Source organism: Mirounga angustirostris, unplaced genomic scaffold, assembly GCF_029215605.1.
Source record: "Mirounga angustirostris isolate CCGP_5_RB_7025 unplaced genomic scaffold, mMirAng1.0.hap1 SCAF_6, whole genome shotgun sequence".
NCBI classification, from domain to species: domain Eukaryota; kingdom Metazoa; phylum Chordata; class Mammalia; order Carnivora; family Phocidae; genus Mirounga; species Mirounga angustirostris.
The window spans coordinates 138,071,318-138,089,853 of NW_026991714.1; the positions used below are offsets into that span (position 1 = coordinate 138,071,318).

Here is an 18,536-nt window from a genome sequence, read left to right on the forward strand (position 1 = left end):
TGCAAACGAACAAGAGAAAAACAGGAAACCCAATGGAAAGATGTGCACCGTTCCTAGGAGAGGAAGCTGAATGGCCGGTACGTTGATGGAGGACTGTTTAACCTCATCAGTCATTAGAAATAGGCAATTAAAAATAGCAATGAGGGGTGCCTGGGTGGCTCAGTTGTTAAACGTCTGCCTTCAGCTCCGGTCATGATCCCAGGGTCCTGGGATCAAACCCCGCATCGGGATCCCCTGCTCAGCGGGAAGCCCGCTTCTCCCTCTCCCACTGCCCCCGCTTGTGTTCCCTCTCCCACTGTCTCTTTCTCTGTCAAATAAATAAATAAAATCTTTAAAAAATAAAAATAAAAATAGCAATGAGATGCTGATGGGCAAAAATTGGAAAGGTCAGAAAGAAAAGACAAAATGTTAGTGAAGGTGTGGGGAATCGAAGCATCCAATCAGCTTTCGTGCCAGCAGTCAGCACTGGGCATCATCCTCCAGAAAGACAGGGACCCAGCGTCCTGGGTGAGCTCTGGGTTGCTAGCTGGGTGCCTGGGCAGGAATGGCCTGGAGCCATTTCAAATGACACACACACAAGGTGGAGCTGTAATGAGCCTCCAGGGCTGCCTGGATGCGGGCACCAGGAGAGAAAATTCAGGAGAGGGGGAGGCTACAGAATGCAATTTCTTTCCACTTAGGAATGCATAAGACAAGGTGGGAGAAATAGAGCCAGTCCAGAGGCATTGGAACACTGATACCCGCCCCTCATCTCTCATTCCTCCAAGAAGAGGGCAGGTGTGAGTGAGATCCTCAGGCCTGGCGTCTCCAGTGCTTCTGACACGCTCTGAGAGCCTGGGTAGGACCCTCCGGGCCTCAGAATCCTCATCCACATGGTGGGAAGGGGTCCTGGCCCTAGCCTACCTCACAGGCCAGGTTACATAAATACGAAGGCCTGTGATTTCAAAATGCAAGTGGTGAGCTGGACCATTAAGGAGAGTTTGCTGGGCTGCTTTGAGGTTTGACCTATTTATTTTTCTCCGGGAGTTTTTTTGAAATTCTCTTTATTAAGGTTTTTTCCTTCCTTCTTCCTTTCTTCCCTCTGACTGACGTCAGCACAAAAGCCGGCGTGGGCAGAATTTGGGCATTCAGAGATACTGCAGAATAGTCCATTCCTGGCCCCTCCTCTTCCCAGGCCCTGGTCTCTGCAAGAGTCCCATTGAACCCCAAGGACAAAGGACAAGGCTTCTCATCCTCTGTCCCCCAGAGGTCCCACTTTCTGGTCCCTCTATTCAGCAGCCCAGGCCTGGGGTCCCAAGCAGAAGCCTCAGGACCCAAGGTTTATCCTGGGCCACGTAGACCCAAGGCTTAGTCACACTGCTCCCATCTATTACTCCAAAAAAAGAACTTTGGTTCTGCAAAGTGTACCCCACAGAACATTCAGGAAGCAGGACAGACTTGAATATAGGAGGAGACTCTGGCCACCAGCTTCACATCCCCTAAAATTTTCCCTACTTGGATGCCCAATGTCTCAGAATTTGCCATTAGAACTAAAATCGAACAAGGAAAACTTGAGCCCAGCCAGAAGTATTCCATTAAGTCTTACTAGTCATTTATGGCTCAGTGTGAATGAAATACTCGGAGCCTTTCCTGAGGGTCAGGTGTGAGAAAATTCTAGACCCTTCCAGAAGCCTGCCTGTAATAGGGGAACTTCTAAGAGGTGGAGAGGGCACAGGCAGTCCAGGTGAGGGTGTCAAAGACAAACCCCACCAACTCCTGACTGACCCTGGACTGGCCTGCCCAAAGACTTCCCAACCCCCCTCCCATGCGGCCTGTTTCCTGGTCCCCCACGGGCCCCGCCTCCCAGGCCAGCCCTCCTGCCCCTGCCTCTCCCTTCACTCCTTCTCTCGCTCTCTCTCTATGGATCTCCCCATCCCTTTTCCTTCTTTCTTTTTGCTTTCTGTTTTACTCTCATTTTTTCTTTTCCTTTCTCATTTTTCGTCATTCGCTTTTGCTCACATTTTTATCTTATTTATTGCCTTTTGCCTTCTCTTTCAGGTTCTCTTTCACGTTCCCTTCTTCTCCTGCACTTCACTTTCACTTTCTCCAACTTACTTTCCTCTGGGGTGCTCAGCCTGCCCTTCCAGAGCCTGGCGTCTTCCTCACTTCCCCAGGTCTTTCTGCATATCCTTCAGGGGAGGTTTTGGTTCCTGTAAATGCTACACGTCGATGAGCATATATATATATATATTTTAATCTCTTTTCCCACTTCTTTTTCTTCCCCCTTCCCTGGCCCGTGCCTCCGTCCTCTTTCCCTTTCTCCCTTCTCCCTGGGTATCCTTCTCTTCCCCGTCCCCCTTTCCTTCCAGCTGCACGAACATCTCAATTGTACCATGTTGGCAGATCCTTGCTGGCCTGACATTTTATCCTAGGTGCGTCTGCTTTAACTATCCCACTTAAAAATTAAAGCCATCTGCTCCAAACTGAAAACAGCCTCTCCCCCACCAGGGACAATAAATATTGATGACTTGAGGCATGATTGGCCTTATGATGTTTGATGACAACTGGTCTCAGTTACAGAATTTACATCATTTAATAAAAAAATGAAAAGCTCTAGCAGGGATGTTGCGTGTCAACAGACATTATTAAATGTCAAAAGAAATACATTTTCTTCAAGAGCCTGAAGCCGAAACAACGTGAGGGTGCCGGGGAGGGGTTGTGCGCGGGGAGTTTGGACAGCTCGAATTTGAAGTGCGGAATATTGTTTCTTTTTGGGTTCGCCCTCATTTGCTCCGCTTGAGTTTTCCTAGAGCCCTACTGTAGCCACCACCACTAAGCCTTTCTCAAGAAGTCCTCTTCCTTTTCATTATCTGAAAAGCTGAGCCCATTTGACATCTCTCTCCTTTCCCCACGGGAGAGCTCTCAGATGCTCCAGGGGGAGAAAGCTGGATGCACCGAGGGGCATGACGGCTGGAAGCCGGAGATGAGGTGAGAACGCTTACTTGGGTCTCTCTTTATTTTTATTGTCAGTACGAACTCAGGACTGTCTGGCTCTGAAGTTGAAAGCAAATAAACCCAGAGCTGCTATGTGAGCCTACTGTGCTTCCATTTATATCCTGATAAGCTAAATATAAATAGTGCTATTAAAGGGGTGGCTGCCCACATTTCTATGTGGGGTACACTCAGTCATTAAAAAAAAAATCGAAGGGTGGAAACAGTTACTGCTATTTTAAATGTATTTATGTGTTTTACGGAGCTGGGTTCTGACTACCTAAGATGCTTCTGGAGGCTCATGTGGGTATATTTAGAAGGATCATAAATGCTTGTGGTCTTCAGAGCGGTTTCGTGAATTAAGTCCCTAAAGGCGTTTATAATTGAAAAGGTTAACATAGCTTCTTGGAATTCCTCACCTACCTTCCTCCCCCTCCCAGTGGCTTAGGCCAGGGGAGAATCAGACTCCTTTTTAATCACAGCAGTTGTTGTGGTCTTTCAAAGAAGGTTCTGGAAAAAGAGAACAGAACTGCAATAGGAATGTAGGGATTTATGCTACTCGGTCCTGCATTTGTAAAGCAGGGTTGTTATTAATATCTACTTGATGGGGTCATTGCGGAGGTCCCAGAAATGTTATTTGTGGGAGTGTCTTCACAATGGAGAAGGGACTGAGAGGTGTCTCTTCTGGAGAAAGGGTGTGTCACCAGGAGATCTCTGAACTTTGGACACTTAACAGCTGGGGACTTTGGGCAAGTCGTATACCCTCTCAGAGCCTCGAATTTATCACCTGTGAAATGAAAATGCTAATACCTACCTCTCAGGCCTTTAGTGGAAATTAGATACCAAGTGTCTGAAACTGTTTAATAAACATGGAGTGCTGCCTTCTTTCATTCAGAAATACTTGGAACACAGCCTGTGAGCCGGGAAAGCAGCTGGAAGCTGAGGATGGGGACAGAAGTTGCCAGAGGAGCAGTTCTGACCTTGAGGGTGCCATTCTGCAGCTCTGGCCTCGGAACCTGGAGGCATTTGGAACCTGTGGGGGAACTGCAGCAAAGGTGAGGAATGTGGGAGAAAGTTCCAAAGAGGGATGTCAAAGAGCAACTGGGTCTAACTTGTCCCGGATATGGAGGGTGGGGAGTAGGGGCACTGGGGAGTGGGAAATCTGTCTGTTCTTGGCGGACGAGTCATCCAAGGCCGATGGAAGCACAGCATGTTGCTGAATGGAAACAATGATGCTGAATTTGGACAAAGGAGATATGTGGAGGTTGGAACGATGAGTCGCAAGTCCTTGGATGAGCAGAATGGCAAGCAAAATGCAAGGTTCATTAGGATTTTTATAGAGATTGCCATTGTGTTCACATCAACAAGATTTGCCCTGTTTTCTCTTTGTGTGGTTAAGGTTGGAACGAAGCTGGAATGCTCGGAAGGTCCAATGTCCAGGTTCTGACAGGTTCTCTCAGACCCAGCCCATTACCTGACAATCTTAGTCACCTGAGTTGGGGGGTGGGCAGTTGGCAGGATTCTCGCCAAAATGTCTTTCTTGTGATTGTGTCCAGCAACTCCTTCCCTCAGCCAAACCAGAAAAACCACTGAATCTGAGGTATTTGGCGTGGGTAGATGGTGTTCTGGATCCTTTAAGGGCAAATGGCTATAAAATGAAATGATCCCCTTAAAAGCTCACTTCGTCCTTGAAGTGTGTGTGTGTGTGTGTGAGCGTGTGTAGGGGAGGAGGTCCTGTAAGGCTCTCACTTTTTCCAAATGAACTTCCCCAACTTCATTAGGAGCAAGTGCAAACAGATGGGGAGGGCGTATTTCCTAATAGCAACAGCCTCTTCACCACTGACCACCATGAGAAAAACAGCACTCCCCCCCCCCCCCCCCCCACTTCTGGAAGTTGTCCCTTTAAGAGAGATAGGAAAGCTGGAGTTGTTTGCCTCCAAGGAATTTAAGAGAATCAACATGTTTTCCTTTCCTGGTTGCTCCTGTGGTTGGATTTGCTTAAAATTTTTCACTTCTTAAAGTAACCTCAGTTTGTTACAGTGAATTTTTTTTTGGCTTTTGTTTTGTTTTTCTCCCCCTTGTTTTTGTTTTGTTTTGTTTTGAGGTAGAGAAGACCAGCTCCAGGAAAAGAAAAAAAAAAGAAGAAAGAAAGAAACTTCCAGTTGTCAGAATCAGAATGCATATCAGTTATGCTGGAGACAATGAAAACATCAAAAAGCACATATAAGCCATAAAAAATTCAGGTCCTCGGAAGCAATGTGGGACACGCTTGGTTGCGCTCCTCATTTGCATGTCAGTACCCACAATGCTCTGCAAGCTCCCAGATCTTTCTGAGCAGCCCCAGTGTCTGAGCTCTAGGGAACAAAGTGAAAGGTTGGGGCGTGTGCTTGTGGGTGAGAGAGGGACTTTGGTATCGGCGGGAAAGGCAAGGCGGGCGTGGGGAGAGAACTGCTCCCACCGTGGTGATTCGCAGCCAGCCCCTTAGGGCTTAATCTCAGGCTTGGGAGCCGTACCTTGAGTTTTATTTTTTGGTTTGTTTTTTGGGGGGTTTTTTGTTTTTGCCTTCCTCTTCTTCCCTTTGCCCAGATACGCTGTGATGGTGAAGGCACGCTGTGCAGCCTTTAGAAGCCCTGACTGATGGGGTTGCTACAGCACTTGCCTGGAATTGGAGATTTTTGTGCAGTGTGTGTCTTCGGATGCTGGCCCTCATTCCAAGACATGTTGGCCTCTTCGGCATTTGGGCTCCCATGGACAGCCCTCGCTTGGTCAGTGCAGAAACATAGAGGTGCCACCGTGACCCGCTGCTGGGGACCAACGGGGCACCCTCTGACTTCACTCTTCCCTCCCACGCACGACACTCTTCTCTGCAAACCTTGGTCCCCAGGACCCCCACAGAGCCATCGTCTGGACATTGCAAATTCCAGGGGCAGATTGGGAATACAGGCCCCAAACTAAAAGTCGGTAGAGGCAGGGCCATAAACTTGGCCCCTGACTAGGTGTCCTCCACCTCCTGGGTGGTCTAGGGTGTGTTGCTCGTTCCCCACCATGTCTCCTTTCCTTCCCAAGCCTGTCCTGTCCTGGGAGGACCTACAGAGCATCTGTGACTAAGACACCTGTGATTTTTAATGTGGCCAACCATTCTGGGACCTGACAAAATACGTAAAAAAGAAAAGTGAAGCTCAATCTTTGAGGCTTCCATCTGGAAGGTTTTTGTCTGGGCTTGTCCTTTGATTTTTGAGCATCACTTTTCTCAGAGCTGCAAAGGAGTTCTTAGGCTAGATTAACTTAGCGGTAGGAAGATACGGGCGGAGGAGTGAACGTGGATACATGCGGGCTCTCAACCCACCCCCTGACACCTCCAAGCGTCAGAGGTAAGATAAAAGCCAGCCCCCACCTAGAATGGAGAAGCTGCTCCGGAAGCTGGACCCAGCAGAAGGGTTGGTCTGCTTCAGCCTGTACACAGTACTATAAAGTATGTTCCAACAGTTGCCAACAATTGAAAATCGGGAGCTTTTTTAGCTTTTCTTAAAACATCTGCAGATCTGACCACCCTAGGCCTCCATTTCTTCATAGTCACCAGGAGACAGCGGCTCCTGAGGGTGGTGGAGGCTCTCCTCTCCTGCAGGGCCTGCCTTCTCTGGCCCACCCAAGTCCTCCACCTACGTGTAATCCAGTCTGGCTTTTGCAGGCCCAGCCTTGGCCAGACTCATGCTCTGAATCCCTGAGTTTTCCCACTTTGTTACCAGTCACATCGGCATAAGGATAACCCAGCCCCAGCCCCCGCGCCCCCCACCCAGCTCTGACAGCTTTTCCTAGTGGGCATCCAGGGGAAGCAGGACCAAGGGCCTTGACTTATAAACACCCCCGGCTTTTTATCCCAATCCCCAAACATGCTCTGCTTCAGCAAATGTGTTTTTCACCTGCTACAGCCCCAGGAATCTGCCCCGGCCTCTGTGTCCTCCTGGCAGGCATATTTCCCTTCACTTCTGATGCCTAACGTAGTCTGAGGTGAGGGGTGGGTTGCAAGGTTTGGATTTTTCAAAATTCTTTCCCAGGTTTGTTGTGTCTAATTTGGGCTGCAAATGGTTTTTGGTGTCAACGGCTAACCACTGTTTGGTCTGAACATTCAGCTCTGTTGAATTTAGATGGCGGTGAAAGCCCAGTTTCCCCAAATACAGTCTAAATACATTTACACATTTATTCCCACATGTGTCTTTATGTTTCTGCCTGTCTCACCACACCTCAGACATATCCGTGGATGGGAGCGTCCCGGGAAGAAAATGGGCAGGTAACTTGACCCTCTACTGTAAACTTCATGAAAAAAAAAAAAAATCAGCAAGTGGACCCAATCAGATGATGAGTGATAAAGATGCTTCTGAGCAAGGGCATTCCACTGAGAGCTCGGACTGGAATTTGGTTGTTTCCTTACAATCTAAAAGATAAATAATATCACTAGAGAGAAGAAGGAGAAATAAAGTAAGGGAGTTGAGAAAAATAAGTAAAAAGGTACACCCCCCCAAAAAAAGTCTGTGATTCTTTATCGACATCAGAGCCTTAAATATGTTTAATGCTCACCAAGTTACAAGACAGTTAAAATAACAGGTGATGCTAGGTGTTAATAATACTGATGGTGACAGTTAACATTTATTGAGAGCTCACAATGCTCTAGGAACAGGGCTGAGGGTTATTACACACTTACTCCTTTAATCCTTATAACAACGCTGTAAGGTCGATATATTATCCCCAAGGAAACTGACACTTAGCGTGGTTAAGTAATTTGTCCAAAGTCCCAGAAGTCGAAAGGGATGGAGCAGGTATTCAAACTACATTGCCCTCCAGCATAACGTGGGCCTGGGCGGCAAGACTGATGCTCCCCTCACCAGCTGGCTAGAGTAAGGACCTGGCAGATGGCCTGCCTCTGTCATGACTGGCTTGGGAGCTGGCACTCGGGTGAGCCCAGGAAGGCTGGAGAGAGACAAATGGTGTATTTGGCCCACAATTCCTTTCCTAAAAAAAGACCCCAGGGATGTACCACGGGAGACCCACTGGCTGGTCGCTGATGAAACCCGCCATCTTTAGAGATTATCCCGCTCTAGACACATTGACAGAATGGGCCACAGCCTGGCTGATTTGACGGTTTCCTCACCCTGAATACATGTGACCTGTTGGAGGATGCACGGTGTGCTCATCGCCTAAGGGTGCCTGTCGGTCTCAATGAGGTGATGCCTGATATGAGGCCAGGATGGAGAGGCAGAGCCAGAACAGAGAGCAAGTTCCATCTTCCTCTGCATCATATCTGAAGATGGTGATGAGGATGGAATGGGGGTCTGAGCTCCAAAGTGCGTGGCTGGGAAAGAGGCAGGGCATCATCAGTGAACCTTGAGTCTGAAGTGGGCAGCCCTTTATATGATGATTTTCAGAGATGGGCAGATGCTTAAGCAGCCTGGTCTGGGCTGAAAACTCAGCTTTCATGTACCCCTACCCAGAGACCTTGAGCACCTAAGGGGGAGGCATTGTGCCAAGGATTATGGGTGATAGTAAGAAGAACAAAGGAGGTTCTTTGCCTTCTCTGCTTACATAATTCCTCTGTTGCAAGGCAGCTCGAACAAAGATTCCAAGCTCAGTGGAACAGAGCAACTCATGCTAATGGGGAAAAGGGGAAGTGTGTCACAGGGTCAGAGACCATGCCTACACACCCTTCCATTCCCCAGCGGGGACTGGGGAGTTGGGCATTAAGTAAATGTCTGTTGATGAACGACTGCTTCAGTCGATGATTGAATTTCTCTAGGGCTCTTGGAAATGTCTGTGGGAAAGGTAGAAAGGTAAGTTGTACCTGTCAAAATTAGACTTGCTGCTAGTAACCAACACCCCAGTTAGCAGTTGTGATAGAAATTTAAGGTTTATTTTTCTGTCATATAACATGAAGTGTAGAGGTTGGTAATCCCATGGCGGTATGACAGCTTCATAGTCATGAGGGACTCAACCTCTTTTAATCTTTCTGTTCTTCCATGTTAAGTTCATGAATTCCTCTCCTAAAATCACCTCATGGTAACAACATGGCTGCTGGAACTCCGTTTATCACATCCACGTTTCAGGCTGAAGAAAGAGAAAGAGGAGAAGCGCAGCCTTCTCAGAAGCCTCAATTGACTTCCACTGACATTTCATTGGCCACTTATAGGTGCAACGGAGACTAGGAAACATGTTCTTTTATCTGGGCATATTTCAATCTGAGTAAAATGATGCTTTTAGTAAAGAAGAAGGGAAGAATGGATAGTGGGCAGATAACTGCAGACTCTGCCTTGTAAGATTCAGCCTTCTGTACGGAGAGGAGGAAGGAAAGGAACTCACCAAGGTAATCCCTGTCTCACTCCTGTCCTTTGAGATGCACAGCTTTGAGACATTCTTTATTGCGGCCTGATGATGTGGCAAATACAATATGTGGGTGCCTGGGGCGCATAATTAGTTCCTTCACTATTCAAATCCTACTGTTAAGGGCCTGGTTAATTGCATTGACTTCTCCTTCATTATTTTCAGCTGTGTAAAGTGCCTCTAAGACGGCTCGGATTCTATTTCCTAATGAAGCTTCTGGTGAAAAATGGAATTTGACAGATATGTGGACAGAAATGCCCTGCAGTAGCTGACAGAGCTGGACGTGTTAGCCAGGCATGCAGATGGACAGATAGGCAGATAAAGCCTTTAGTAAATACCAAGTATTACTTAACAGCAAACTTACTGCCTCTCACTGACTCGAACAGGCTCTTACAGGATATTTAATGACTTCCGCTAAACAGAATACTAGAGTTTCTCACTTTTTTTAGGGCTGCAAAAATTAAAGCTACCGTGTAAGACAAATGCCAAATTTCCACTCTCCTGTGTGTTCAGCTTTCTTAGCTTTTTCCCTCAATGAAAACCAAATAGACACCCTTGGTTTTTCCAAGATGGCAACCCAACAACCTATGTGTTCTCAGGTAAGGGCTCCCTCGACACAGAGAGCATAATGGAGCTGGATGTTTTCCAGTTTTCTTTAGCCCCGGGCTTGGGAAGCTGTGCATTGAGGTTTTTGAAGAGGGAGGCAAGAATGTGAAATGGAAGTCCTTGGCCTTCTGCCCATTGTTAGCCTTGGAGGATCGCTGAAGGGGTGGACCACCTCCTGGTGAAACCATCAGCTTCTATCAGACATGGTAGAAATGACCAGTCCTTCAAGGAGGTTGAGATTATCCAAAATCCCAAACCTCACCAATATTCCAATATCTGGAAAAAGACTCATCAAAAGGAGAGAATAAATTCTTTTTATCATTCATACTGGTAATTACTTACAAATATCTTCCTTTCTAGGAGTGAATAAGTCTTCCTTGTTCTCTATTAGCTTTTTTTCCCAGAACATAAATAGTGCTCAGTAAGTATTAAGTTTAATGGCTGTATAGATAACACCCCCTAATTTATTTCAGGAACAATGTCTGTCTTGGCTTTTTCCATCCCCTTTGTTGGCAGGCTTTTGACATATTTTTTCCTGGGCATTTTCTTTGTTAGTTTTTAGTGATTGAGATTATATTGCATATACTCAACACTGTGTACAATGTAATACACAATATAATATAATGTAATAGGCAACTGTGTACAATGCTCTAGTATTCTGTTTAGCAGAAGTCATTAATGCTAACCATTGTAGCACAAACATATTCCTATGTGTGTTCATATAGGCTAAGCTGCTGTAATAAGGAGACCCCAAAATACAGAGGCAAAAATAAAGTAGTATTTATTTATCTCTCATGTAATAGTCTAAAGATAGGCTAGGGCAGGTGGGCAGTTCTGCTCCACAAGGCAATCCAGGGAACAGGCTGGAGGAGTACTCTCTTTAACACATGGTCTCCATACCTTGATTCCATATGGCTCCTCCAGTTTTCATCACTTCAAAGCCAGGGAGAAGAGGGAAAGAGAGAGTGGAGGACAAACAGATTCCTCATAAAAATATAATCCAGAAGGTTCACGTTTTATGTGGGCTTACATCTTATTGGTCGAAACCTAGAACATGGCCATACCTAGCTGCACGGGAGGCTGGAAATTGTGGTCTCTCGCTGGACAATCATATGTTGCATCAGTGTTTCCCAGGGGATATTAATCTTCAGGGTTTACAAATGAGAAGTTGGAATTCCTGGGAATTCTTGGAACTTCCTGAAATCTTAAGTTAGTCTTAAAAGAACTCCAACATTGTTCATACTCTTTTCTCATTCTATGAATTTCTAACAATATTGGTTCAATAAATTAGACATACTAAATTTGGTAAATTTACAAGAATGATAGCATGTAGTAAATAATCAAATGTTGGAAAATATCAGTGAACATTATTGGGTAATAGCCAAATAATGTGACATTTAGATCTAGCAAAGTTAAAGCCCTGTGCAGAATTACATGTCAAAATTACTTGTTATTTCTGAGATTATCATTAATAGGATGTATATATATCAGATTATCATTAATAGGATATATATATACATGTATATAAATTTAATATTTGTTTTATTTGCAAGAATGACTTGCCATTCACAGCAGTCAGGGTCATGAACACACACTTGTAATGAGATAAGAGCTACAAACAAGATTGACTGAGTAGATCATGATCACTTCTCTCCTATGTACGCTGATCCTGGTTCCTGGAAATGTCAATCTTAACCTGCCCGTGTTTTCTGCTCTTGCTTTTGAGTTAACATTGATGGATTCAAACCAGCAATGTCTCTCTGTTGATTGTTAAGCTTTGATTCTTGCAGGAAAATTACAATACTTTTTTTCATGGTCCTAATTTCTTCACTAATTTTTCTTTCAGGATTTTGAACAACACAAAAATTTCCCAAGAAATGCTGGAAAGGAATCCTCACATGGAAGCCTTAGTCAGGGTGAGAACGGTGGGGTGGGGGGTGGGGGTTGGAGGGGACTCCCCCAACTCCCCCAGGACTCCCCCTGGGAGATATCCCTGCTCAGGACCAGCTACATAATTTCTGGGCTCAGTGCAAAATGAAAATGTGGCGCCTCCTTTTCAAAAATTACTAAGAATTTCTGGATAGTAGCCATGGAGTATTAAACCAAGTATGGGCATCAAGGATGGGACCCTGTTTAATAGCTCAGGTCCCACACCCATGAAGCTGCCCCTGCCTCTGCTATATCACATCATTTAAAAATCTTCATTAATCTCATTTTAACTGGCTGCATAGTATTCCATTGTATGGCTTTACCGTGATTTATATAACTATTTCTGTATTCTCAGAAATTCTGGTGACTTTTAACTCAGCCTTCTTTTCCACCAATTTTACTTATCCTATCTTGGGATTGGTTTGGTCTCAGGAAATGTGTGGAAATGTTTGGTTTTCTGCCTAAGATGTGGAGCTTTAGTTCTGACACTCCTTAGAGGCTGCAGACCCCAGTTGAGGAGTGATCTGTTACCCACAGGGTTTAAGTCTGAACCAAAGCCAAACGGGCAGAAACCAGACCGGATGGGAACCCCGCACGGGAGGCATCCTGGTGGTGAGCAACATCAACAGGCAGATCAAGCCAAGGCTGGGTGAAAAGACAGAACAGAGTCAAGACAAACATGGGCCTGGCCTCAGTGAGAGGACCAGGGATGAGCTCCATGGGGGGTGTTGTTCAGCCAAGAGCAGCGGTTGCCCTTTTGCTTGGGGCTATCTAGCTCTTCTCGAGTTCTTCCCCAGTCCATGTATCCCTGAGCTGGTCTCCTGGACTCTAGAGAGCTGTCTCTGTCCATGTTGGATGGCTCTTTCTCTCCTATAAACTCTGGGCAGGCTGGGAGCTCAGTTTTTAGGGGCTTGGAGAGGAGGGGGGGGGCTGGATGACCACTCTCTGGGACTCCAGAATCCCCTGCAGGCCTCTGTGTGATCGTCAGCCTGAGATGTTACGTTCACAGCAGATAAACATGTCCTTCTTGGCTGACACAGTTAGCAGGAACGGGCCAATGCTACACAGCAGGAAGCACAACAGTGAAGGGTGGGAGAAGCATGGGACTAGTTATCCCTGGGGGCCAAAGGCATCTCTGACCCTTTCATTTATAACCGAAATGATCTTAGGTGACCCACAGCCATTCTGTGCCTCTGTTCCCCATCTGTAAAGTGGGGCCAATAGGGATCCCACAGTTTTAGGGATCAACACACTTTTTCTGTAATGAGACATATAGTAAAAATTTTAGACTTTGTGGAGCATAGTGTTTTGTTTTGTTTTTATTTTTTTGTTTTAGTAACATTTTTAACCTCTCTTGAAACTTTGACGTGTTTAATACAGTGTTGTTAACTATAGCCACAGTGCTTTACCTAATATCTGCAGAATATACTCATCTCATAACTCAGCATTTATACCCTTTGGCCAGCATCTCCCCATGCACCCCAACGCCGAACCCCTGGCCAACACCATTCTATTCTCTATTTCTGAATTCAACCTTTTTAGATTCCACTGCTAGGTGAGAACATGCAGTGTTTGTCAGACTTACTTCGCGTAGCCTAATGCCCTCAGAGTCTGTCCATGTTGTCACAACTGGTAGGATTTCCTTCTTATTCATGGCCTAATTTCTTTTATTTTTTGAATCAAAATATGTTTGTCCTATAACATGGTGTATGCTTGAAGTATACAGTATGTTGATCGTGTAAATTTGATACACTTATACATTATGATTTCATTACAGTGTTAGCGTCTCTATCACTTCACATAATTATCATTTCGCTTTTGTGGCAGGAATAATTAAGAGTTTGGTTATTATAATACCACAACATTGGCTCCGTTCAATATCCTGTGCATTAGATCTCCGGGATTATTTACCGACTGGTTTCAAGCTTGTACCTTCAACCATTTCTCCTATTCCACGCACCGAGCCTCTGGTAACCACCACTTTGCTCTTTGTCTTCATGAGTGTGGCTTTTATAGATTCCACACAAAAGTAAACTCATCCAGTATTTGTCCTTTTTTGGGTCTGCCTTGTCTCACAGAGCATAATGGCCTCAAGGTCCATACACGTTGCTACAAATGTCATGAGTCTCTTCTGTATCTCATGCCTAAATACTATGCCCTTGTGTGTATATATACCACATCTTCTTTATCCATCTGACGATGGGCGCTTAGGGTTGTTTCCATATCTTGGCTATTGTGAATAAGGCTGCCGTGAACATGGGAGGGCAGACATCTCTTCAATACAGGGCGTAGGGTGTTTGTCCCAAGCACCCCTCTCTGCTGCTGGGGGGTGAAAGTAGTGCAGGTGGCACCTAAATGAACGGCAGTCCCTATGAGCCAGTAACATTGTATTTACAAAAGCTGGTGGTGACCATAGTGTGCCGACCCTGACCTATATCACAGGACCGGTGTGACAATGAATTGAAATAGGGTGTGGAAAGCACTTGCTACAGACCCCTTCATAATGAGAGCCTCTCCCCTGTGCAGCAGGGACAGCCGGATAGGAGCAGCTGGGAGAGCCATTCCCAGCTTCTCAGCTTCGAGATCTGGCCCCTGACTTCTTAGCAAGATACTGAGAGGGTCCTCCTCACCTACTTTTCCTTCCTGAGAGCCAAACTGCCGAAAGGAGGCATCTTAACATTCTTCTAAGCAGACATCATGGCCTACTTCTGCTCTGCATTAGTCCCTCTCCGGGACCGTCGTTGAAGATGAATGCTTTCTAAGATGCGCGTGTAGACATGGGCTGCCACCACGAGAAGAGTCTTCGAGAATGTCCCCCTCTCTTCATTTCCATATTGCACGTTCTTAAAAGCACATCCCTCCTCTTCGATGTTGTTGGCTTGGTCATCCATGGAGAGCACTTGGGGAGGAATTCTCTTGAGCCCGAGACCCCTGGGTGAGCTGCAAAGGTTGGAAGTAGCTCAGAACAATGGTATCTCCGGGACTGAAACAGAATCGACGCCCGCACTTTCTTTTACCACGGAATCTCCAAAAGAGGATGTGACAATGGAGATTCTGAATCTAGTCTGGGGTGAGACCTAGGAGTCTGTCATTAAATAATAATTTTAATAATGATAATAACAATAATTTAAATAAAAGTTCCCCCAGGGTGAGTCTGCTGCTCAGCCAGGTAGCTGCTTAGCTCTTGGCCATTCTCCTGGCTGTGGTTAATTCCCCCTTGCTATTCCATAACCCCACTCTTCCAAAACCCCAAGCCCTAGAGCTGCCTGATTGCCTCTTTTCTCTGTGCACTCGCTGTGTTCGCCAAAAGGCAGAGGGCTTCACAGACGCGTTCGTCCCTGCAGCGGAGGCTCCGCGCTCCAAGAAGGAAATGATTTCACACTGGATCGGCCAGCCGGGAAGGCTGGAGTTGTGGGCTCAGCCAGAGGACTCCAGAGAGCTTCGGGCCAGGAGGGCTCCAGTGTTTCCAAGTCAACGCCGAAGGCTCATATACTGGTGGATGGGCAAGTCATTGATTTTTCTTGAGAATGATAACTCGAGTGTATTTGTTCAGTGTTTTTCAGAAACAAAGGCTTGTCTGATTTTATTTTCATTTCATTTCATTTTGGTTTTTTGTTTGTTCTGAGAGGAAAAAGCTTGAGCAACTAAAGCAAAATCTTGGTGTTTTATTATTCAGTGGCCCCAGGGGTCAAGTTTGGTTGCATCCTTCTATCAAATACATTGATTTTTCAACAGATATTTCATGAACATCTACTGTATATCGTGCTGGGCACTGGAGGGCTCTGGGAGAAGCCTGAGACGGGGCAGTTTCTGAGTTGGCTGTCCTGCCCCTGGCATCCACAGTCCACCAACCCCCTGCCACGCCCCGAGGGGCTTCTCTGTCCTAATTGCAGTACCACAACAAGGAACCAATCCCAGACAAAAGGATTTTAAGGGAACTTGGACCAGCTGTTCAGTAAATCAGGTGTGTTGCTGGCCTTGCTCGGCCGTTTCCTGTACCCCATCCTTGCCTTATTCCCAGTAAGCAAGTCTTCCTTCTTTTTATTGACTGCCTGCTGTGGAATATGGTGCTTAGTGCTTTACACCTGCTATCCGGTTTGCCCTTCCCGTAACCATAGCAGGCAAAGAGCATGATGCTTACATGACAGATGAGGAAGCTGCGGCTGCAGAGAGATTATTGGCCTGGGCTTTGATGCCAGGTTGTCAGACATCAAACTAGCGCTCTTTACCCCTGTCCCAGACGAGCTCCTACCTTGTGCTGTAGCTTCTGTGAGTGCATTTAGTTACGTTCCCCGGTAGAGCTCATCTGCACTTTTCGGCCCTCAACCCTCGTCTCTCAAAACCAAGTGTCTCTTCACTATCCTGCATTTCATGGGGAAATGGGACATTCATATCTAAAAGGATCAGCTGTACTAGAAAATCACTCCTGTTCCTCCAGGTTGTCTGTTGCTGGGGAATCACTAAATATCTCTAAATCAGTCGTTCTCAAAATATGGTCCCTCCACTAGCAGCAACAGCATCACCTGGGAACCCAGAAATGCATATTCTCAGGCCCCACTGGGACCTACTGAATCAGAACCTCTTAGGACAGGCTCAGGTATCATGTTTTAACTTCTCCAGGGAGCTCTGATGCGCACTGATGTTTGAGAACCGCTGGCCTAGATTTGATGCCTCAGAGCCAGTAATCGTATCTACAGCAGATGGGGGCCGTATGAGGCATGGCGGCAAAGCCAAAAAGGGAAATCGGAGGGGCTGGCCCTTCAGTATTCAAAAACTTGGAAACATTGTATATTCTGTTGCTATCTTGGAAATTCATAAAGATACAGGCCACCAGCATATTCAAGACCAGGTCCTCCTGCAATAAAAGCCGTGTTTAAATTTACTTAAACAGCCTTTCCTAAATTCATTTACATTTAAATCATGGCCCTTGTCTTTTGCAAAAGATCTGTTGACATCCCAAGGAACTAGGAATGAACACACTTTGGGAAGGGTGGGTGTGATCATCATGATCATGATCCCAGAGTATATATGACCCTCCCTTTGAGCATGTTTATCAGAATTAAATATCCAAAATCCCTATCAGAAATTCAGGAACATCAAGAAGACTTGTTTTGAAAATCATTTTTGGATCCATATAGACACCATGTTGCAAGACTCCAGGAGACAGCTCTGTGAATGGAGCCCCCTGGCATTGTACAATGCTGCAGCCTGGACCTATAGCCAAAGACTGAATTAACAAAAGGCTTAGAGAACTAAAATGTTTCCATCTACCAGAAATAACTGAGAATTGAGATGTCTGGGGGGAGTCTAGGGAGAGGATTTTCAAGATATTTAACTCTTTTAAACTGTATGGAAAATATTTCAGGATGAACTTTGTCAAGTGTAACTCTTGCAGTAAGTGAAATGACATTGAATATGGTCATATTTCTGCTCTTTTAAGCCTGGCTCACTGTACGCTTTCAAAGCATTTGACAAGAATAGTTTGTATTTAGGTACCATCTTTCATTCCCAAGCTTCAAGAGTCTACTAGGGACAGAACAGGCCAGAAAATTCCCAACATGGAGGTCCCCTTCCCCTACTGGGATGGTAACATTCTAGCAAAAGCAGGAAGTTTGCGGACAAGGAAGTCACTCGCTGACTATGGAAGACGGGAGAGGGTATCAGAGCTCATCAGCATACAGAGGAACCAGCCCGGACAACATGACTGTGGGCTTCCTATTTCAGTGAATTAACTTAAGAGAAAGAAGAGGATAGTTATTTCTTGTTCTCTTTGTGGTGCCCTAAGAACTTCACATTGAATCGGGAGATGCTTGCCTCCCTCCCGGGCCCCAGTCATGCCTGAGAAGTGCCCCAAATTACTTCGCATGAGATGCTGGTTCCAGATTCAGCAGGGAACCAGCAATGCTAGGCATACTTGAAAGTCCAGCATAGGGAGGCGGTGAAAAGGGCTAGCTTTGAGTTTCCCCTCTGCTTGGCAGGTGATTTCTTTCTCCCTTATTTTCAAATAAAGTTTATGATTTTCTCCCTTATACATTCTTATTACAGGAAATTTGGTGAAAATAGAAATGTACGAAGCAAAGAAACTCCCATCATCTGAAGAGAATCCCTATCAGCAATTTAGTATACTTCCCTCCAGTCTTTTTTCTATGCATTTTTTAACAACGGAATTAAGATCGCATGTGGAGTATTAAAGTACAAGCTAGGCATATACCCATGTTTTTTTTAAAATCCCGCATAAACAAATGAGGCCATACGCTCTTAGAAGGCAAGGACCGGGTTTGTCTTTTCTACTGTAGTGATCCTGGGGCCTAGTACAGAGCCTGGCAACAGTGATGTTATTGAACGAAATCGCAGTGGGGCAATATTTCATTGAGTAGATATACCAGAACATGTGTAAGCCTCCCTCTACCGTGGACATTAAAATTGCTTCTAATTTTTCACAGTTATAGGTAACACTGAAATTCTGTTCTTTTTTTTTTTTTTTCTATATTGGATTATCATCTATAGCAGATACTGTCAACATCCCATCCCTAGGCCTCTCCCAGGGGTGCCCGAAGACTGCCTCTGGATGGTCTGCTGGTTTCCTGTGTCACCTGACTGGACTTGTTTCCTGGCCATGGAAACATGCTTGGCCTATGTACATGTAGAATAGCTTGGATGTG

The 18,536-nt window shown here is 45.7% G+C and overlaps 1 long non-coding RNA gene across 3 annotated transcripts; it reads left to right on the forward strand.

Moving 5' to 3' along the window:
* The first annotated feature begins 1,867 nt into the window (after positions 1 to 1,867).
* Positions 1,868 to 17,903, forward strand: LOC123846861 (uncharacterized). 3 transcript variants are annotated; one of them, XR_010412582.1, is made up of 6 exons: positions 1,868 to 2,411; positions 2,858 to 2,967; positions 3,866 to 4,025; positions 5,079 to 9,322; positions 11,792 to 11,861; positions 13,702 to 17,903. It is a non-coding gene; the product is annotated as an uncharacterized LOC123846861 (long non-coding RNA). The 3 variants fall into 3 exon arrangements; XR_006791379.2 differs by lacking the exon at positions 1,868 to 2,411 and having other exon boundaries at positions 2,419 to 2,967; positions 13,702 to 13,844; positions 14,401 to 17,903; XR_010412581.1 differs by lacking the exon at positions 1,868 to 2,411 and having other exon boundaries at positions 2,419 to 2,967.
* The last annotated feature ends 633 nt before the right edge of the window (positions 17,904 to 18,536 follow it).